At 36.2% G+C, this 23730-nt stretch overlaps 1 protein-coding gene across 1 annotated transcript in view; it reads left to right on the forward strand.

Moving 5' to 3' along the window:
* LOC126866468 (CCR4-NOT transcription complex subunit 6-like) overlaps nucleotides 1–23730 on the forward strand; it is a 516829-nt gene that overhangs the window by 30518 nt on the left and 462581 nt on the right. The gene's annotated exons all lie outside the window — the stretch shown is intronic.

Here is a 23730-nt window from a genome sequence, read left to right on the forward strand (position 1 = left end):
AACTTGGTTGGAATTCTAAAATTAAAAAGATTCTAGTCGCGTTTAATTTTTGTTATTTAAATAGTTTGCATTTTAAGTATCTGTATATACCATGACGTGATTGAGATTGAAGATAAATGAAATTGCTTACAGAATCTTGATTAAAATAATGGAAGACGCAGATCTTATCCACGAAAGATTTAAATCTTAACGTTTACGTGTGTGCATTTTAATAAAAATAACTTGAATATATGACAACACGACATACATATAAGACAAAATTCTCTCTGGAATGGAAATATAATAATAGCAACAACAACACAGGGAAGCTTCAACTGGTTTAAAACAAATTTATGCTTCAATAATAAAGTTTGTTTATTGCACGATATATCACGATAAATCATTCTCATCAAGTCTATACGTTCCTTTTTATGAAATTTTTTTTAATACAAATCCAATTCTATAAACAATTCGCGTTCGATCATTTTTTGCTAATGATTAAATATTTTCCTCGCGTTTCACCAATTTCCAATATCTTTTACGCTAAATTCTTCTATTTTCGTCTGAAACCTATGAAAGTGTACATTGAGCAAACAATTGAAATTATATTCGAATATTTCTCATACTGTGTTTATTACTTCTGCTTGTTAAGTTTGTTAACTTCGATTAAATTTAATTGCAATATTTGTCGCAGTATTTGTAAATTAAAATGTAAATATTAAATAGCTCGCAAAAACAAGATACTGTACATATCTCGATTGTCACGGTAGAGCTGCAAGGAATCTATTGTTGTAACTCGAGAGGAAAGTTGTTATAACTTTGAGAGAATGTGCTTCTTTCGCCGAACCAAAGGGAAATGTCTTGAAATTCACAACAGAAGGTAATTACGTAAATTTGTACGATAATTGTTTTCACTTGGTAAATTTCAATCCACTGCACCGATGCAAGAAACAGGAAGAAAATACGATATTAACAGAATTCTACTTTGTTATCTGATAAACAGTGTTGTTCAAGAGACACAGTTTTCAAAATGTTCTCTTATTTTCGATGGATGGCATATTGTTTCGTGTTTACGAAGATTATTTTATATATAAAACGCAAAAATTTCTTGTTTTTTTAATATGATGACGATGCTATATGACATATGATGGAAACATAGCATAACATTGATACAATTATTCACATATACGACATATAATTGAAATATTATATGCATTGAGCCAGACAACAGTGCTTATTATTTTTTAAAGACAAACCCGTGTAAATGAATTATCGAATTTCACGCTCATTTCTTTCTACTTTTCTATAACTTCGCTTGAATAATTCCTAGTATCGTAAAAAATGCCTAAGACCACACTATACATAAATAACGCTATCACGGTCGTAATTTGTAAAATCGTTCCTGCATATTAATATCGTTATATAATCGTATAACTTGTTATCGTAAAAATTTGCAAAGGTATCGAAGTAGTTACACGTTACGAAAGAAATTCCGTAACGATTTATTCCACCGGTATGCGGATAAGATAGTTTGATTATAGTGCAGGCGGGGTTGCCGATCATAGTGTTATTAAGAGTGGAGGCCATTGATTTATTATCATAATTTCTCAACCGAAATTCAAAGTATTTCATTTTCGTGCAGTCATCGCGGTTGTTATCCTGCAACTGTACTCACGTACTTGAATCTAAGTGGTTGATTTATGTGCCCTCCGCATTCTGCACTTCGGATCGTGAATCAGAAAGAACCAGTGATTTAGTCTCGTCGATTTATCTGTTTATTTATGTACCTTTATCAATGATCTATGGAAAACGCGTATATACCTATTATCCGCCGTCTACTACTTGCTACACGTATCAATCTGTTAACTATTAAAATCGCGTATATTCTATGTACGTACATGTGTCTTGAAAAATAATAATCATTTCTACTGCGATCAAATTATTTTTACGATATCCTTTTATGTATTTTTTTCGTTCTTGTCGTTATTGATTCTGCATGAACAATGTGTATTACGATAACAAGTAGATTTATAGTGATTTTTCACATTCATTATTGCGCTAAGTATCATGGAAAAGAATATATTCGACCGATAGAAAATTTCTATTTTACATAAATTTGATTCCAATGGTTCTACTAGACATTTTTGTACTAGACAATATCTTTATTGCTTTGTTCGTGAATTACGAGAGGTTCCGCTTGTATGATACATTTTGTCAGTATCTCTATCCTAAACCTAATAATTACCATATTACTTATCCGCTTTCTATTTGCGATTTATACAAAATAGCCACTTTCTGTTAGCTACATTGCAGCATAATATTTTTGTATATTATTGAACTTGAATTCAGACATTTTATACATCGATATTCTAACACGAGTATAACATGATTAGATAATTTACGTTTATGTCGCAACGAAGTAGCGTAGTAGCATCGGTCTCGAATTGAAAAGTAAATGTATTCGATTTAGAATACGTAGTAATAATAGAAATTTGAAGAGCAATTAATAATTCCTTTTAAAACGTTGATATTGTATGATAATATTATAAAGAAAAGAAATTCGCGTTTTAAAGAACGCACGAGGTGAGACATTAATATGAAACGTTTTTAAATTCTCTATTTTCAATGTAATGTGTTCAAGTAAATATCATTTAAGTATTTTAAACAATAACTAAAATTGAAAAATATTGATAAAATATGATGGCACGAATTTTACTTCCAAACTATTTAGTACTCTTATTTCTGTACGAACCATCTCGTTAGCAATTTACATAAAGTCAAACATTTATAGATACGAGCAAATGGAGAAGTAATTATATCCAAGTACCAAAATATGAAATGTCGAACCTAATATTTTTGAAACAAATCGTAAATTAACAAGAGAACGGGAGAGAGAGAGAAAGATATATAGTTTAATTTGAAACTTTATAATCTAACAATATAACTTCTACTATAAATAATTTCTAATAATTCGTTTAGTTCATTGATAGCAATTGCCTGTCCACTTCATGACGACGTATTTAATATCGTGCACAAATCTATTTAAAATCTGGTAGAAATATACGCGCTAATTTATATAAAGGAATTTTAAATGTAAAAAAGTCTTGAAAATTTGAATTTGGGATGGACTTTCCATTTTTATTGCGATTCCTATAAATTTCAATGACGGAAGTATTGATCAATGTGCTTACCCGCATCCGCTGTAAAGTTCTCGACGTTGCTTGTCGCAAGTGAAAGAGAAAAAGTAGAGGCCAGGATAATTATAAATTCTGAATGCGGCTGTCAGATAATTAATACGCAGTGAGTAACGAGTACCTTAGGTATGGCGACAACCCGTTCAGATGCTCCCGTATAATTTACTGTCTTACGTATTCGCTCGGGGGAACGGATGTCAGGCGCACACCTATACAACCGCAGCAGACATGATAAAAGCAAATGTGACAACTTAAAGTGCATAACCATCGAGACCATAAACTGATAGTGCTTGGAAATTGAATTAATCTCCGAGGAGCAATTAAATTCCTCGTCAAATTATGCCGCTAAGATTAAAAAATGGAGAAATCGTTTTAAAGACCTTAGAAGAATAATAATAAGAAAATGAGATTAATAATAAAAAAATGCTACACATACGTCTTATTAATATAACTGTCGTCTGAAGCAAAACCGACGCAACTGGAAATATGTACGTCATCTCACATAATAAGAATAGAAACATAAAGTAGTTCTCGTGTTCGATGAAAGCAAGTTTGTAATCTTCCGAGCGATGCCGAGCAGCGTATGTCGAAACAAGAGCAAATTACGTTCAAGTTTGGGAGAATGAGAGCGTGTCTTCACTTTCGATTCACCAAAAATCCTTCGGTAAAAGTTAGCCTGCAATGTTGTGTTAGAGACGTGGTACGTCGATCGGGCCAAACATAAACACGTGTGAGAGACGTAGTACGTGGATCGGGCCAAACATAAACAATACGTGCGAGAGACATGCTACGTCGATGTTATTCATTTACTATTTACTTCAAGATAATAAATCTTTCCGATTCAATGATCAATTGGTAGTAATTATTTATCAAACATGTCGCAAAATAAAATTAGTTGTACCTTACACGTGTATTTATATATCAAAAGACATGTGCGATTTGCACAACTTGGAGCGCTCAGCCAAACCGTGAAACGGCTCGACGCGTGACCGACCATGTTGTTACTTGTGGCACGCGCTATTGGAACCTAAATCGTAAGGCAAGGGATTAGGTACGTTGTTGCCGTAGAAACGAATCCATTTCTTGGCAACACCGCCGAAATAAAGATTCTATACCTGCGAGCAAGAACCAATGCTTTCTAAATATTTACACTTTGACGCGTGTCAAGTTCTTTCGTAGAGTACAACGATCTGCCGTATCTATTTTTTCATTTATTACCAAGTTTAAAAACAAAACGTATTATTTTCAGCAGAAGAACCATAAAACCTCGTTAGACATTAATTAACCTATTTCGCGTGCACGAGAAGCTATTAATAACGGCTACAAATCGAAATAACCGTAACGAATCTGAGGTTTACGAGGAAATAATGGTACTTTCGTGTAAAAGTGTAAACGATTAGCAAGAATCTATCTTCAAAATTTCAGTCGAATCGGAGGAAGTTTTCGGTAAATCTTCCGATAATTTCCTAATAATTTGTCAGGTTTACCCAAGCTTCAGCAAACAAACCATAATACCAGCGAACGGGTGTGTATGCTCGGCAATGTATGTCAACAATAAATCAATGGATCGGTCGGAGCGCGTCGATTCTGAAAAGAGCGATCGTCAGATTTAAGGACACACTTTATTTTCCGCAAATAAGCAAACGGCACATCCATTTCTCCTCCAAACAGAAGCGTCGCGCGAGTAATTTGCCCGTGCAAACAGGAAGGTCCATCTGGATAGGTAGAACGCACACTCGGCCGAGGGAAAATGACAAGTGGAACTCTCGTGAATGCCGCGTAACGGCCACGTTTGGCGGCGAAAGCGCACCCTTGCACGCTTTCCGAAACGTCATTGTGGCCGGGTACACGGCTACGTTCGAGTCTGGCGCGTTCATACTGGCAAGAGCGTTTTACGGCGCTTGCTGGCTGTTCGAAAACCGGGGCCAGTTGCTCGACGAGCACGCCAACCGCAGGCCACGTTATTAGTAAATAAAGACGCGAGGAAATTCTATTTGCGGACAAAACATCACGGCAGCGATGTGTACAGAACCCTCGACCATCGGGCTTTGCGCGCTCTTCCTAATGCACTCGAGGAAACGTCGCAACTCTCGGCGAACTTTCCTGGCTCCTTTAAACGGCAGCCTCAAACAGAACTTAGTAACCGTTCGTCTTAGCTGTTTCTGGAATAGCTTGACGTGTCTATCACGCCACGTGAGACCTTTGTACCGCCTGCTGCGATCTAAACAGACCCTACGTTCGAGTTTTCTTTTCTCTTTGTCTCTCTCAATGGCTAATTACCCATTGAAGGGAACCCTACTTTTGTTCGTCGACGGAATGTCGAAATAGAAGAGGATCGTGACCCTTCCGTTGCTTTCAAGTTGCTTTAACAGGTATTCAACGAGCCTGTCAGACGACAAACTGATTTACTGTATTTTTTGTCACTTTTTCAGTAGAAATCTCATTACGTAAGTACATCTCGTGTTCGATTTTTGAAGAAAAGTAATTAACTCTATGTGTTTATTTGTTGTAGGAAGATGACATAAATAATAGTAACTTTTAATCGCATTTTCTTCTGCTTTCCAATTTATACAGTTGACACGTAACGATTCACAGCTGTGACAACAGCAAAACAGAATTTAAGGAACGAGCTAAATAGATTTCAGGACACAAATAGTTATTTCCATAAGTTTGTTTATTACAAGTGGACGATATAAAAAGTAGCAAATCCTAATAACAAATTCTAATAGCAAATTCCAATAGCATTTTCAATAACACATTTTTCTGATTTCTAATGTATACAGTCGATCAGTATGATTTCTGGGCGAACCAAACGTACTATACTTTACAGCTGTGACAGCAGCACAACAAAATTCATGAAACAAATTAAATGTATGTAGATGAGCCTGTGTTGTATTTTAAAAATTTGTATTTCGACTTATTTTAAAGAGTTATATAAAATATCATAAATCTATTGAAAAAATATGCTTCAATTGTAATAATGTACGTGAGAAACCTAAGACTAATATAAATGAATCAACGTTTATTTAGCTGCAAATATCATGCTTATATAAAATGCAAATTCAAATAAGTTTACCGTAGGCGAAGTTAATATAGAGGTGGTATCAAGCATAGAGTTATGGAAACAAAGTTGTGCGGAATTAACTTACGATATGCTACAGTACGTCATGTAATTACAGCATAGAATAAGCAACACCTCGCGAACTGTACACATTCAATCAATATAATGGTGGAAACTAAAGTTAAACAGCAGTTATGTGTATAATTGAAATTACTCAGGATATTAACCTTGACAACGTATACATATATATTAATGTCATTGAAATTTGTGAGGCGTATTATGTTCTATGTAATTATCGATAATTGTTGAAGATAACTTGAATAAAAGAACAATAAAATGAAAAACTTTAATAACACTTTGACACAAAAGTGGAAATATCGTGAGAAATTGATTTTCAATAATTAAGTCAAAGAATCATATCTTTCTATCGGGCTCGTATCAAATATCGCGTTATAAATGTTATTCAGCTATTTTGATAAGTTGCACACTAATCACAGTATAAATACTTTTGAATATCTTTCGAAGCATATTTCCGCATAGGTATCCTAACCTACCCATTTCTGGGTATAATCATAATTATTATTTTATTCGCACCATAATTGTACTCCTTCGGTGAACTTTGAACAATTAGAGAAAGGAATGCTGAGTTTTATGTCATGGAAAAAGTTCTCTGATAGAAATAAGTCCTGTACCCCCATAGTTATTAGATGTCTGAGGTTTCTGGGATTTTCTTTTATCAAACTTATCGCCTTTTCTACGTCTACTCCAGCTAAACATGCTTTCTTATATACAGCTTGGCACGCCATAAAGACGTCCATGCTGGCACCAGCTGACGCGAGCAAACAACCTAGAGATCTACTTATGCAATACTCCTATTCATCAACGAGGTACTGCGGGAACAACATCGCGGCAATCAGTTCCTCGGCATTTTTATACGGTGTTCCGTAATAGTTAAAGTATTCTAGAAAATGAACATTTATAGGATTTGAAGTCCAGTATGTCTTCTTCGAATTAATCTTCATACCAAAGAAATGTTGTACGGCCTTCGCATAATTAGTTAGGTCCATTAGTACCGACCCACGGAAACACTATTCCGTCATTTCCGAAAAACATGTCCATAACCGGGTATTCCCCCATGACGATTTTTGAAGTGTACCACATTACCACCATGTTAACGAGACATCCAATAATGTTGGCAAACATTGATCCAGACGGGATTCCATGGTCTTTCTTAAATCGTCTACCGTCGGAATTCTGGATTGGAGTATTTATAAAATACTTTATGCACTTTTTCAAGCATATCCGATCTCTTTTTGTTAAGTTAAATTTCTCCATTATTACGTAAAAAACGTCACGTATCAACCACGCCGATACAGTTGCGTCAAAGGATGTATAATCGATCATTAATATCTTAGTCTGACCGTATTTACAGTTGAGCTGGGCTATCTGGCCGTTGAGCCACATCATTCCACCCTTCATCATTTCACATCCGTAACCGGTATTCCTGCAACACTTCTGATTAACGAATTGTTGAGTCAGTGGAACGGCAAATCTAGCCTCTTGTAATATGATGCTTAGTGGTATGGCCCAAACAGGCCTAACTTTATTATCGCCCGGTTTTCCAATATAGCTTTTAGCGAAGGTACATATGGAGGTATGAGGGAAGAGTACAAATTTCCCATTGCCGACCCGTCTCCACACGTCAGAGAGGTATCCTAGCTCGCGTTCTATAACGTCTCCCTTCTTCCAACCTGGTCTTGTTTTAATGTATGGTAGTGCAGCTGACGTATGCTGGGGCACCGCATTGGCGGCTTCAGACATTGAAAGAGGGTCTATCTTGTCGTCAACTATTAACACAATCCGATCTTGTCCAACGCTTTATAGTAGGTCGGAGTGGAAAGTCTCCGAAATGTCTTACCGGCGAAGTTACCCACATTGCGCCAAATATAATTTGGCGTGATCAACGACCTGCGCTTCGACTTAAGCACCTGGTCAGTAAGCATGCCACATCCTCCTTCCACCATGGCTTTATAGATCTTAAACGACAATCGAGGCGGCTCGTATCTAGAAGGAAATCCAGGTCCCCGCGGCAGTGTGACTCCACTCTTGGGTTTCCAGGAAGCATCAACGTCACTTATGTACTGGTAATCGAACCTTGTCATGCTATGCAATGTCATTCTTACTATTTCGAATAACTTTTTTAAATTAATTCGAAGGTCAACGTGTCACATATGGTCCAACTTCTCTTTTCGTCAGCTTTAAGGTATTGTAAAGAAAATACATAATTCTGTCTAAAACACGACAGTGACCTAAAAGAAATATAGTTTTAAGGCATTTTCCCTCTTCGAATGAAACAACCTTTCTCTCTCTCTCTCTCTCTCTCTCTCTCTCTGAAATTTTTTATTACATCAAAATAAACGAAAGTATTGAAGATTCTAAATGGTCGAGTTAGAAGAAACATCGCGCTTAAGGGGATTATTCAATTTCCGAAGAGCGATGAAATATATTACATGAAATTAAATTCTCATTAAGCGTGTTAAATAGCCAATTTTCTCGTTGCCGGCTAAATAAGTCTTGAAGGTAGAAATGAAGGGCGTTCTGAAACAAAATGAATTTCCCGTTATGCCAGTTGTCGGCTGGCAGGATCTCGATTTCCCACCTCGTTTTTCATCGTCATCGGGCACCGAAACTTAAGCAAAAATCTCCACCGTTGCAATCCTCGTATAACGAGAAGAATGAAGAGCTCGTTAATACGCGTCTTCGGCAGTTAGTTATCTTAAACGGTGTCAGACGCGTTCAGGTCGGCAGTTGGCGATAAATTCTCGGTGGTTTTAATTTGCCAGTGAATTCTCGCTAGAAAACGAGGTGTGCACGGACAGGGAAGAAGGAAAAGAGGGTGAAACGAAGGCAGGTGTAAGGAGGGGAGGGAGATGGAAGGGAAGCTGGAACACCGACGTATTAAAACGGCCAGGTATAGACCCAGTAAATTATATCTTTCTCGAGAGTAGAGGCTCGCGTCGTTTAAAAAAAAGGCCGGGAAAAAGTTTCGGGTAGAAATGTATAGCCACTTGAGATTACTTTTCTTTCCTTGGCGAAGTTCCGCTGACAGGAACGAGAGTCGTTATGTTTCCAAGCGAAGAATGTCTTTATGAATTTGTATGGTCTGCAGAGAATTCGATTCTCTCATTGCACTTGTTTCGATCAAATATTTCAATATACCAATAACCATGTTTACAATGGTTTTTTAAGTCAATTTTATTATCATCTATCTTATTTAACCCCGTACTTTGGCAAGTCAGACTTACGATGAAGATTTTGGCACAAACATAAATATCGCGAGTCTGACTAGCGACCAGATTCTTGGGCCAAACGTAAACATAACAAGCCGAGGACGCGGATTGTTTTTTTGCCCGTTACGATCGTCACTGAATGTTAGTTTCTACATTTATGTTGTGTACGAAAAATTCATTCGAACTGATTTCACTTTGAACGATGTTGAATGTCGTTGGGTGACGATTTGGGAGATCATCTCTGACGAGTACAATGGTTCTCCGTAGAATTCGATCGCGAAAAGACTTATAAATCTTCCGCACGAAATAATCAATTTGCGAGTTAGTGATTTCTGTTCGAACGAGTAAAAACGTTGTTTATAAATGAATCGTATCGTTAATTATATCGCATAAACAATCGTGTTTTTTTCTTTATATATATCGTGCATTTTCTCGCTCGGTCTTATCCGAATGAAAACTCCCGTTATTTTATCATCGCATGATCAGCGCCATCATCCTTCTAAAACTTTTGATCGATGAAATCAAGTTGATGAAACTCAGCCGTGCGAACACAGTGTTATATCCTGCGAACACAGTCCTTCCCGTACTTTAGCGAGTCAGACTCGCGATGAAGATTTTGGCCCAAACATGAATATCGCGAGTCTGACTCGCGACCAGATTCTTGGGCCAAACGTAAACATAACAAGCCGAGCTCGCGGACTGTTTTTTTGCCCGTTACGATCGTCACTGAATGCTAGTTTTTACATTTCGGTTCGTATTGCGACTGTTTACAAGCATCAGTCTGGTCTGTTTAGCGCAGGTCGATGTCTACCGATTGGGCCCGAGTTTTGTCGAACTAAATGGCACGGGAAGGGGTTGAACTCTTCATTTGTCTTCAAAAGATAGAAGCTAGAAGTTAATTTGCGAAGCAAGAAAAAGCTATTTTGCTTTAACCGGAGAAGACGAGGTACGCGTTCAGACGACGAATATTATTGTCAATATTTAAGTTATTCAACATTATATTGACAATATATATACATATATATATATATATTGATCGTCTAGACGACTTCTTACGTACGATAATGTTGAAAACCTTAAATATTGACAATAATATTGATCGTCTGAGCGCTCCTTTATCGTCTCATTTGCACAATGGCGTTCTTATTTGGAAATTGGATATTCTTTTAAACGTCGTTTTATTTCTGTTACAAACGAATTATATTCGTCCGAATGGAAAAGAACTTGGTTGAAATTTATCTGCTTTTATTAATTGTCAATTTCTGTGGACATTTTGTGTAGGCATAAAGGGACGAAAATATGATCCTTCGCTATCGTTCGTTGTTTATGAAGACGAATATAAAACACTGCGATGAAAATTACCTGTTGACGCTTATAAATCTACTTAAATCTATTTAACTTGTAGATAAAGCAATCCATATGCGAGCACCTCGTTTACGTTTAATTTCAAGAGCAACAAACCTAAATGTAGAAGTTAACAAGGCGACGAAGCGTGGAAGAAAACTGAATTGTCAAAAAATTCGACACATATTGCACGTAATATTTAAATATGATCTACAACATAAACACGATAAGATATGCAAGCGAATTTTTAATAGCGAATTAAACATTAATATTTTCCGAAACGGTTCCTTTACGAAGTCTAGAAAACATAACGAGTAGCACAAGTAACATGCTACGTCGCGAACACATCGTCATTTGAGTCGCACTAATTCCAGTACACGAATCACGATTCTATTATCATACGTCTTTTTGTTGCCTTGGGTTGTGTAACAACTCGCCACGCAATTAGTGTCAAAGCTTGAGGCATTTATTATCGGTGAAACAGCAGTGTGCACATACGTGTGCGGTTAGTACACGTGCAACATTCATGCGCTGTTGGTGCGCACATACATCAACGAAAGGCGTAAATAGATGAATCTCGGACCTGCAGTTAACTTAGTCTCACGACTTTTCTTGGGACTTCCGTGTCGTCGAATCGGATTTATAGCTTTCATAATGGCCACTAAACGCTTATGCTGTTTCGTAATGCACTAGAGCGTGCCACTGGTACATTCTTCGTTACTAATGTCGTAATGACGACTGATTTCAAGGTAGGCACGAGTTCGTGCGATTCTGTCTGAGGATTGCCTGCTGGCTCGTCAGCCACTAATCGCAAAAAATGACTGGAACAATCGGAATGTGATCTACCAACGTGCTTGCGTTCGCACCGCCCAATGCCATTATATTATCTTTCCATTTATTTTTGCTCCTCACAAAGCAACAAAGTCAGTGGTTTGTAAAGTGGTAGAATAACGAAGGCAATAGATATAAAAAAAGAACGATCAGTTGTGCGTGAAAGATTTTAGTCAGTGTTTCAATTGGAAACGTGTATCTTTTATTATGTTTATTTTGGTTTACCGCTATTTCATTGCTTACTTATTGCACATTTTATTGTTGTAGACGACATTTATGTCTCTGATATATCAACTTACACATATGTACTTGAAATATTTTAGTAATGATATTAAATACGAATAACAGCAATAGAATTATATGGTAACGATGTAAGAGGGAGCTACCTTCTTTTATTGAGCAAGCAATAATTGTAAATTTTGTTCAGCAGAAGCGTCCTTTCTATATTTTGTTGGCAGCATCCGTATAGCCCAAGGAATGCTTTTAAGTTCTATCTTTTCAAAGAAAAATAATTAGACGGAAATACGTGCAGACTGAAATATTAAAGAGCCGTTTTCACAAAATACGACGCTGTGATAAAAAATTAGTGCAATTATTTTTCCATCACCATCCATCAGGACAAACGAAAGTCTGCAAAATCAGAAGCTTAGAGAGATAACGTAATTTTACAAAATGAATTTATACTGACTGAGAGCAACGACTAAATATAACACAGAACATTGTTGCCAACATGGTAAAACATTTTTAGTATAAAGCTTACTAAAATTCACAGTGTATCAATTTTAAATTGTCATTTATCCACCACTATATCCACATTATTCACAACATGGCCATATGTTTTAATTGTTGCCTTTTATCAGCTCGAACTTCGTACACGGTGTATGTGGTGTACACACCAAAAAATCACCGATGAACGCGACAAACGAAAAACATTGGATCTTGAAATATTAAAAGCAAACATGTTTTCGGTCTATCTGTCTGAATTACACGGTCAACTTCATCCCCCTCAGTGTTACTAAACGCATTCATGTTTGCTTGTCGCGATACGATAAACAAATTTCTCGCCGGTGGTTGCACAACGTTGTCCGATCTTCTATGTTGCATCCGCGTAACCAGCTTAAAAAAAGCGGATTCATAGCACGGTCGAGTGCGCTAGAAAAATGCCATGCAAATTTTCAATTTTGCGCCTGATCAGCCTGGCACAAAAGAAAAGTCAATGGTTCTACGATATTGCGGCAAACTGGGCTTTGTGAGGGACAAATTCGGCTGATGGCTCGTAGCTCGCGGCAAACTAACCACCAGGGTCTCCAAGAATAAATTACAAATATTGGGCTCGAACGAAGGTTCCTGGCGTTTTCAAGATGTTGCATGATATTCGTTTACATATTTGGACATAGACTTATTCAACAATTTATTCATATGCCATGTGATACGTCGTGTGACGTAGATTATTTTCTATTTTTCCTTATTCTAATATAAGCAATGAGATTTACAATTTGTCTTATGAAAACATTTCATAAATCTTTTTAGCGGATAATATTTTCAATTCGCGTTAGGAATTAGCATTAGGATCATCGTTAACGAATGTACTCTATAAGCTGTACACTGTTCATGTACTTATCATATTTGCTGTTTGCACAGCGTTACTACGTCTGCGCGATTAAAAGAGCAAACATGGAAAATGTAGCTAATGTTCTCCTATCTTTACTCATAAACACACGTAAAAATTCACGCAATCATAAACCGCGGAGAAGGACGCGTTGAAATGTCACCTTTCAGGATGCTTATGTAACGTCAATTTACATCAGAGACCAGGCCACACACCGCGGACAGGATGACACCTAGATGTCTGCACATCCTTGGCGCGTATCCTCAATAGTCTTAAGTACCCACCAGGGGTCTTGGAATTTTCATAGTTAAGGTCCTTCGGACCAAGCGAATATCTCTTGTCTTAGATTTCCTTTTACCGTTTATTGTTTACTACGGGTTAACACGGAAAATTGGTTTTCCTCACGTCTGGTGTGTTCCGTCAGCAACTTTCTCGCTAGGGAGGCTAAAACCCTTCCTGGTCCACCAACCGTCTTGTTATCCAATCGCAGACGGTGTTTACTGTCCTCACTTCCTTAACCAAAATTGTCATCAACAAATCCGATAGTCCCGTGTCCTTAGACACATCCACCCCTAGCTTTCCTCAGACACAGTATCGTCAGTAAAGCTTCACTTATTCCGTATCCTTAGAATAGTCAACATATCTTTACCGGTCTCTACCCTTCTAACAGTCGCGTACTTAACGTATCAGTGTAATGAAGTTTTACATAACGTGGTTGGGGTGAATTGTGATTTATGTTAATTCAGTGTGTATTTCGTTGTGATTGCTGAATTCGTAATAAAGTTTAACTAAAACAAAATTAATAGTTATGTTACGACTCAGCTATTTTATTTCATTATCCAACCCTCAAGTTTACGTGATACTTACGTCGTACGTTTTATTTTCAACCGTTGGAGGTCAAGAGGTACGAACTGTTGTTTCGAAATATATTATATATATTCCAGTAATGTTCGGACACTCTTTAAAAAGGAATTTAAATCTCTTTTAAAATCGAACCAAACGACTCGAGCTTTTTTGAGAAGTTAGAAGTTTATCAGGTGAAAATTATAAAATAATTTTTGACAAAATTGCGATTAGTCGGAATCGCGGAGGAAAGAGTAAAGATCGTTTTCTACAACTCTTCCTATCTGGGCCTGTAATGAAAATTTGTACGACACATTTTGAAGATTTATGTTACTGGTGTGCATGCTAAAAATTTGATCGAATTCGGTTAAAAATGGCAAAAGTCGCAGTTTTTCACGATTTTCTGAAATTGAATCTAAAATTTAAAGATTCTTGAACCTTCGAATGCCCGTTGCTTGCTTCCGCATCAATCGATTTCGATAAAATTTGAAGTTCAATTTAGTAAATTATTTATTTTCGCGTCTCTTTCCGACGTATTTCCTCACCAATCACACGATAAGATATAATAGCACTTGCAATGATATTTGTAAAAAAAATCACCGACGTTGGTGTTCCTACTTAATGGTGGCTAATTATAGTGATCACACTTTAATTGTATATCTGATGGAATGTTTGGAATTTAACAAAATAACGCCAGATCTACGTGGCTGCGCTTCATCTGATAGATTCGACGCGGCCCATAAATATTAACACTACATTTATACTTATCGTCGAAACGTCGATAATCCATCGATAGTGATTAACAGTACATACGTCCAGTCTGGAAGCGGATACGGTGTAATGAACCATAACGCTTCGGTGAAGATAGGGGAGAGCGATTGAGGGGTTTCATCGAAAAAATATCGCCGTGAAAATGCGGCTTGACCTATTGGAGACGAAGGGTCGAAGATCATCATAATCGTATATTTATAAGTATCGTAACCAACGGAAATTTTTTATTCGCCCCGTGTCTTGGATAGTCATACAACTCGATTATAACGCACTAGGATCTTTGCATATTTAGAATCGCCACTAATTCATAAATTGTACATGGCCTACTTTTATATTCGATCTACGAATTTTAAATAATTTCTTGCTGCTAGATTCCATCTATATTAATAAACGCGAAAATGGCAACAAATAGCTATTTCTTTGGAGATTTTATTTTCCAAGAAAGTCCTGCAAATTTATCGGTTAGGCCAATACTATCGTAAATCTAAGAATCTGAAAGACTAACGTCACTGTAAAACGCCTACCAATTAAGTGGCGAAAATTTCAAAACGAAAGGAAGCATCACAATATTCCAGGCAAGCTCAGAACGATTCTAAATAAAAAGGACGAAATAGAATGTCTCTTATAGTTTCTGAAAGACACAAACCTTTCCCAAATAATCTAACCGTAGAAAATATTCACTACAACTTATACGTGCTATAGGTATATTAATATCTTTGTAATATATAATTATATATATACACACACACTAATACCATGTAGATATTGTACATATATATGACCAAACAGCGAAAGTATTATAAACAGCATATTAGCCTAATATAATATTTCATTTGCTTATTTATGAGTTTATTTTGAGGTTTATTATCCGTTAACATAATATATAAATAACATAATAATAAAGTTACTAGCGACCAGCAAAATCGATTCATATTTCGTGGTTACATGTTTCCAAGATTAGATGATATTCAGTTACATGGAACCTAGTAGGCTTATCCGTTTAATAAAAAGTGTATCGCGTTATGAACGTTTTCAGAGACGTTCAGGATAGACTTCATGTCGGCTTTAATGTTGCGGCTATGTATTCCTTTCAAATGAAAATTTACTACAGTCCAGTAAAATGTATTACATGGTTGTTGGTGATGCACAAGATTCAGTATTCTGCAAGCGGTTGTTTTCTTAATGAGTGATCATGCATTAGTCTAGAATGGTCGGTATGAATGCGGGTTCTAACATTGTGTAAGCCTATGAGATACGATTTTAAACAACTATAGTCGCTAATAATTCTCAGAGGTAGATTTATAAATAAATTAATTGAATTTTTAAAAAGCGTTGTCAATATATATATATTTTATACATCGTATGTATTATACTTACGGAGAAGGTTGGTACAATTACAAGATTCGTATAAGGAAGTTCATGGTATATACACCATCGTTAAAAAATATGCAAACATTTGCACATAGTGAAATAACGCTACACGAACAAATATTAGGTCAAGCTATAGTGAAATATTCTATGAATTATATGCGCGAATATCCCTTTCACGAATGATTAATCTTTAAAACCCGCTATGTACTTGTTTCTGACAAGGTATATTTCAATTAAAGAATAAGTCGAACTACCATGATTTTATTCTTTACAAGTATCATAGGTACGTATTATTAAAACGCAGCGCGTATAAGCTAGATTTTAGCTGGAAGCGATATAGCGAGGTCGTAAATCAAAATGTTAAACGGTGACATCGATTGATCCAGCCGCAGTCATGGCCGTACGCATCCGTGAACAGAGTTGCCAGGAAATTCTTTGCCATCGACCTACTTCAAAGAATAAAATAGTTCCGATTGTGAGCTGACGTCGTACGATCCTGAACAAGGCTCGAGCTCGGCTTCTCTATTTCTCCTGAAGTGTTTCGACTTACACGTTTTGATTATCACACACGTAAACTTTAATACCTGACCGATTTTACGACCTCGTATCGCTTTCAGCTAACTATACGTACATAGTGACGCGACTAAATGAATTTTTCAAGGCTAACATGCAATATTTAAAAATAGTATTTTGTAATTGTCAAAGCTCGCGAAATTATTTCGTCGTTTGACAGGCGTCTTCGGATATTTCAATTTTTAAATACGTAATACGTTAGGGTATGTGTGAATTTTCTAAACTATTATTTATTAAACTATATATTTATAGTCTAGCGATCTTATAAAATGAGAGTAGCTGCTGCTCCGATTTAATTAATTCATCATTAATCTGCATATATTGTCAAGGTCAAGGTATTAATACACAGGAAAATAATAGATTGATTCAGAAATGGTGACACGGAAATTCTAATTCTAATTCATATTTGTTACATTGTAATAAAGGTCGATCAACTTAAAATATATTAGCATTCTAAATTTTACTTTTCTTTAAATAACATTACAATTTTCCGTTAAGTATATCTACTGTAGTTTCATTCAGTGGTAGGATTCAGCCGGTTTGCACCGGTTCTGTAGATCCGTTTCCTAAAAGTTTCGTACTTTCGCCGAACCGGTTGTTAAAATGATACTTGTAATCGTATTTGCCTGGCTGTTTCATAAAATTTTCATTATAAGTTTGTTGTTTTCATTTCTGTAGTTGCCGCTGAGGTTGCGACTTGGTGATACCACTACACTTTGGCGTCTAACTACATATATGAAATAATAAACTATTTTTTCGTCGGTAGCGCGTCGAACCGGTTGTTAAAGTATTTAAATCCCGCCACTGGTTTTATTCGCTGTTGCCTATGCAAAGATAGAGTCAGAAGCTAATACGATGTCAATTAGGCGTTACGAGGGAGGTAGTCGTTCCCTTATTTAGAAGTACAGTTAGTATTTGCAATTCCTTCCTCCTTTTCCTTCGCATTTCATACGGCAATTCCACGTTTTTATATCGTTAAACGTAGACGTGGTCTATATTTGACACTTCAGAGGTGTAATTTCTCTTTTCCTTATATATATACGATTAATTAATTGGAAATGTAACTCGGAGTGTTTTCTGAAGAAGGAACTGTTTCCAATTTTTTCGGACTTCATCGTCACGCGGCAAGATTCGCCATTAGAGTGTTCTAACGGTTTTTGTAGTGAGTCATGCTTTATGACTATAATACGCCAGAGATTCGATTCTATACGCGCTACATAATTTAGCTCTTCCTTGCAGCAGTGGCGGAAAAACTTCGATTTAGTTACACTGATCGAAAGTTGCTTCTTTATTGACAGCGATAAATTTATAATCGACACTCGATGACTACACGTTTATTTCGAAGATTATTTAATTACGACATAAGAGTATATTAAAAGTATAAAAGCATAAAAGCATATCTTGTAGGAAATCTAGGACTAGTTAATATTGTTCTTATAAATTATAGGCTTGCTATATATAAATAACAATTGAAATTCTCGGTAATATATTTGACGATACAATACCCATAATGGAAACAGGCTCGTAAATAGCACAAGCATTGACAAAGAGCGTTCTTCAAACCAAGCAAAGTTTAAGGAAGAAGCGAGTAGAAGTTTGCGGAATTTGCAAAGTTCTCAAGGATTTGCAGTTTACTTTGAATTGAAATACATACAACTTTCGTCCTACTTCCCTCCTTTTAAATTCTAAAGAATCGTAGTTAATATATCATACTTACGTTATCGTCTTCGGCAAATTTGAGATAACGTAATTTGTAAACATAACTTGTGGCGCAATTTGCAGAGAAATTGCGGATTCAAAATTACGATTACGGCCATACGTATATTACATTTATTGAAATATCTTACATTTAATATTTCGAAATATATTATCACAATTCCACGTACTGAGAATCATTTCGCTCGAAGATTAATGAAACTGAGAACCACAAAAACTAAAGAACTGGCCAAGGAAATTGTGCAGTGAAGTAGAATCGAGTGTAATTATTTTTCTATAATTTACATTTATTTAAATATCTTACATTTAATACTGCGAAATGAATTTTCGCGATTCCACACACTGAATTATTTCGCCCGTAGAATGATCAAACTAAGAAATATACAAACTCTACTGTTGCCCAAGGAAACTGTGCAGTGAAGTAGAATCGAGTGTAATTATTTTTCTATAATTTACATTTACCTAAATATACTACATTTAATATCTCGATACATGTTTTCGCAATTCCGCATATTGAGAGTTATTTCACACGAAGATTAATGAAAGTAAGGAACACACAAACTGTAGACCTGTCTAGGCGAATGGACTACGGATTTTTATGCAATGTACAGAGAGTTGAAAGTAAAAAGACACAAAGAACGCACATAATAGCCACGTATAAAATATCCAAAGTATAGTACTCTTTGTAATATCTAACAGGTAGAACAATATTCTACTTAGATCTCATTGTTTCAATAGTATCTACGAGAATATGAAGTTGCGTAACAATCCGCAGTCTATTAATAAAACTAAGAAACATAGAAACTGCAGAACTGTCCAAACTGTCCAAGTGTATGTATTTATTTAACACCTGATTTACAAGAAAGTACATAGATAACAATTACAAGAGCTTCACTGGCACACCATCTATCCGGGTGTACCTCACAACACTTCAGTGATGTGTACTTCCGAAAGAAGTACCCAAGTGTATGTAACTTTATAGTGACTAGTGCATTAGAATAGAGTGTAATTATTTTTCGATAGATCACGTTTATGTAAATATCTTAGATTCCATATCACGAAACATATTTTCACAATTCCACCTGCTGAGAATTATTTCATACGGAGATTGATGAAACTAAAGAACACACAAACTGTACAATTGCCTAGGGAAATTATGCAGTGACGTAGAGTGCAGTGTAATTATTTTTCGATAAATTAGCGAGGGCCATTTAATGCGTCCCGTATTCCAATTATCGATCTGCCGTGATTTTAATATGAAAGGATACGTACCATGCGATGAATGGAACACGCTTGGCTGTTCTACGTTTACGTAACCCTTGTAACGCTGTTCGATTCATTCATATGCTAATGGAAATTAATGCGTTCTGTTCCTAATGCTCACGCACTCCTCTGCTGAGTACGTACATCATCGATGTTTCGATGTTTCTCGACCTACATACATATAGTCTTTGGGCTAAGTCGAAGTCGTAGGTTTGACAGGTGTAAACGCAGTGCATCATCCTGTCGAATGTGCGACGCGATGCGATTTCCAGAATTTGCTAGATGAGAGCTTCGAGTTTTGGTATTTGAATATTAATGCGTGTTATGCAAACTCGCGCGCCGCTGCTGCGTGCTTCACATACGCTTTTATGAAATATTAATGAAGCTTGTCTACGTGTCCTGTTTGTTTGTCTTCCAAGTGCGTCTCTGTATTTTCGCACTTTTATGCGGAAATTGTGTACACGAGCTTGCAAGAAACACGATTGCTATTGCGAGCCGTTTAAATAGAAAGTTTTATCAGAGGATTCCGCTCGACCATCTTCCTTATTGTGTTCATACAAATTTTCTTCCAATCAATTTCACAGGGTTTAGTTTGATCTGCTTTTCTCTGCCAGGTAGTTGAATTAATTTCGTCACTAAGACTTAATCGTTAACACGTGCGTTTGTAAATCGTTTTACTTCACACTATCAACGCTATCGAAAGGAATCATTCGTATGATTAAAGATGTGACGTAAGCGACGATTAAATTAAAGAAAAAAAAAATTGAAATTACGCAAACATGACGAAGCCCGGTAACAGATAGCAGAATGCGATCAGGTTTACGTGACAGCGGCTGTCATAGTGTTAATTAGCTTTCAAACAGAATCAACTGCGACGATAAGTCACCAACACACCGTTTACTTTTTGCTACCGTATAAATTCTCTTCATCGTTTGCATACTTTGAAACGTATTCGAATAGCAGCAGTTTTTGTGAATAAGTATATTTGGCTGGCTATTGAGCGCACAATAAATCAAAACTCTAACGAGTATGCTGTATATCATCGTCTTAACAATTCAAGATTCCGACTCAAAAATAGCCTTCTTCGATTTTTTTACGATCTTGCTGTAAACTTTACCAACATCACACCTGGCTGTTTGTGCGTTTCGAAAAGGACACTCGATATACAAAAGAAGAAGACACTCGATAAAAAAGAAGTCGAAAATATAGAATATATTTCTTTTTATTCTAGAATAGAATATAATTTCTTTTTTTTTTTTAATTTTTCCATCGAGACAACGATCTACAGTGAAATCCGTTATAACGAGAAGTGATAAAGTGCACGCGTACCGAGCGAAAATTCAAAGTCGATTTTCTCGAAAACAAAGCCTTAAGCGAAATATTTTTATTCTATATTTTCGACTTCTTTTTACGCGTAGAATCACCCCCTTTCCGCTTGTACCACCAGTTACCAACCACCTTGTATATACACGTGTACCGCTTGAAACGAATATTCATATTTATGCGTAATTACATGAGCAAAGGTTTTGTTCGTGTACTTGAAATTGATACACATTGCGATAGAGTGTATAATAAATCGGTCGCGTTCAAACGCTCTCTTTTTCCGCGATTCTCACCAACTTATGGATAATAATTGCTTCCAGAAACTGTTTGTATTTACCACGATAAATCCAATTTTAGATGTACCTTTGAAACAAGGGTTACCGAAGATTCCTACCGTACTTCGCATAAATCTCAATTTCTGCTGGAATTCAACATCGATGGTAACCGACACAGTGGATCGTATAAGCTGCGGGTTCCTACTCACTTCGGTTGTCAATTGCTATTGATCAAATACTCTTCTTCTCAAGCCTTTCCGACATTTGCTCGAGTTCTCGGTTCTTCTTCTGTCAGAAAATTCGATATCGTATCCGTCGCTACTTTTTGTTTGTCTTTAAACGCTCAGTTCGTCTTCCCTTGTTTAATGAACAATCTGCAGTCTCAAAAAGTTCCTCCACGGTATTGACTTTTGAAGTTTTCTTTCAAACTGTAATATTTCTTTTAGAGTTCCGTTAGATCAGATCGAGGATTCCAAGGATTTGTGAAATTATCCTTTCCCTCCGCGAGTTTAAATATATGTTTAATATACGTACATATTTATATTTGTAGAGTAGCGGATAATATTTATTTAACATTGATATGTTTTCATAATTTTATTCTCTTCTCACTCATTTTAAACTCTCCATGTTTTACACGCGCTTTCGCTTGCTTTCACTTTATTGACTCTGTTATAATTGCAGCAAGTAGAATTCAAATAAATTTGCACTGATGTCAAATAAATACCTTGTTTTATACGCATTTTCGCTTACTTTCAATTTATCCACTCTGTTGGCCAATTAATTAGCGTAATTAGGCTAAATAGTATTCAAATACGCATTGATATCAAACAAATTTCTTTCGACATAAATGTGACAAAATTAATGATATTCTTATCGTATATTCTTCCTCCTAACTTGTAATTTTACGTTTACACAGATAAAATCGACCCATGTGTATCAAGCGAGCAACTACTTTATGATAATGCCAAGTGCTACGACGACTAAACCGATAATAAAATGTACTTTACGAACAAGTTTTTGTAACGTAGAGTAAACTCGGCTTAGTGCGCGATACTGCTTATTCCTAGGAGCTTTTTCATTCGTTCGAGACAGGAGGTAGCTAGATCTAGCTTAGTTACACAAAAAAGCTAATAGACAGTGTTGGCCTTCCAGTTCATGCTACAGAAAACAAATTAGTCAGTCGAAGTTAGTATGATGGAATGAGAGAGAGTGTTTTTGTTCCAGCAGAGTGTTATTCGTGCTAATCGTGTACGATGACTGTTTTTATGTTATACACGCCCTGAAAGGCAAATAGAGCATTAAAAATAGTCGTAACTGATGACATCTCAACAGGACTTCATTTTACAATTACGGTATATATTACTTTGTTTGTAAAAAGTAACTTAGTTTCTTATCTGTTGAACATCTAGACCTGTTTCTATTCTTCAACTATTTCAGACAATCTGAAAGTGGTTATGAAAAATAACTTTCTCATATCTTAGGTACGCGATTGTATCTCATTCTATTGACTATCGAGAAAACGCGTTATTATTTGATAACAACACATTTCCAGCGTTCCTCGAAGAAGAGTATGCGCTACGCAAACATTGGCATTCTCGAGAGATATTCACTGCGTTCAGTTTATCTGCGATATTTCTGGAATCTTGTGGAAGATTTCTAACGTGATTAGGATGGATATACAATTGTTTTTGGAAGCTTAAGATGCGGGTATAGCCAAGATCATTCATGTAGGCTCTAATGACAGTGATTTCGGAAGACAGAAGAATATTATGCTTGTCAACTTCTTCTTCAGTAATACGATGCAGTAATACAATCAGAAAACACACGTTGCGTTGGGAAGAATAATACGTTTCACCTTGGAGATTAGAGAACCAACCTCCAGAGCATGTTGATCAATATTGACATTTGTGTGCGAATCGCTAAGCTTGTCTACGTTTTCTTTGCTCTTTAAATATAAACACACACGGCCGTGAGAAATTCTTGACACGAACCTGATGTTCTTCGGCTCGATCATTTGTCCTATTGCCACTGTATACTTTAAATGAAGTTGGTACATCCAAATGCGAATTTTTACAAAATAAACGACATTCGTTTGTCTACGTTTGCCCCATCAAACTTCGTTTACCCACCTTTTAAAGGAAAAATCATTAGGTCTTCTTTAAATTTGGCAATAATTTTTCTTTTTGTTTGAAGGGTGGACAAACGAAAGTTCTGGGTAAACAAACGCGGAAAAATCGTGGACAAACGAGGACAAATCGTGGACAAACGAACGCCGTTTGGTTTTAGT

Source organism: Bombus huntii, chromosome 6 (genome assembly GCF_024542735.1).
Source record: "Bombus huntii isolate Logan2020A chromosome 6, iyBomHunt1.1, whole genome shotgun sequence".
Classification (NCBI taxonomy): domain Eukaryota; kingdom Metazoa; phylum Arthropoda; class Insecta; order Hymenoptera; family Apidae; genus Bombus; species Bombus huntii.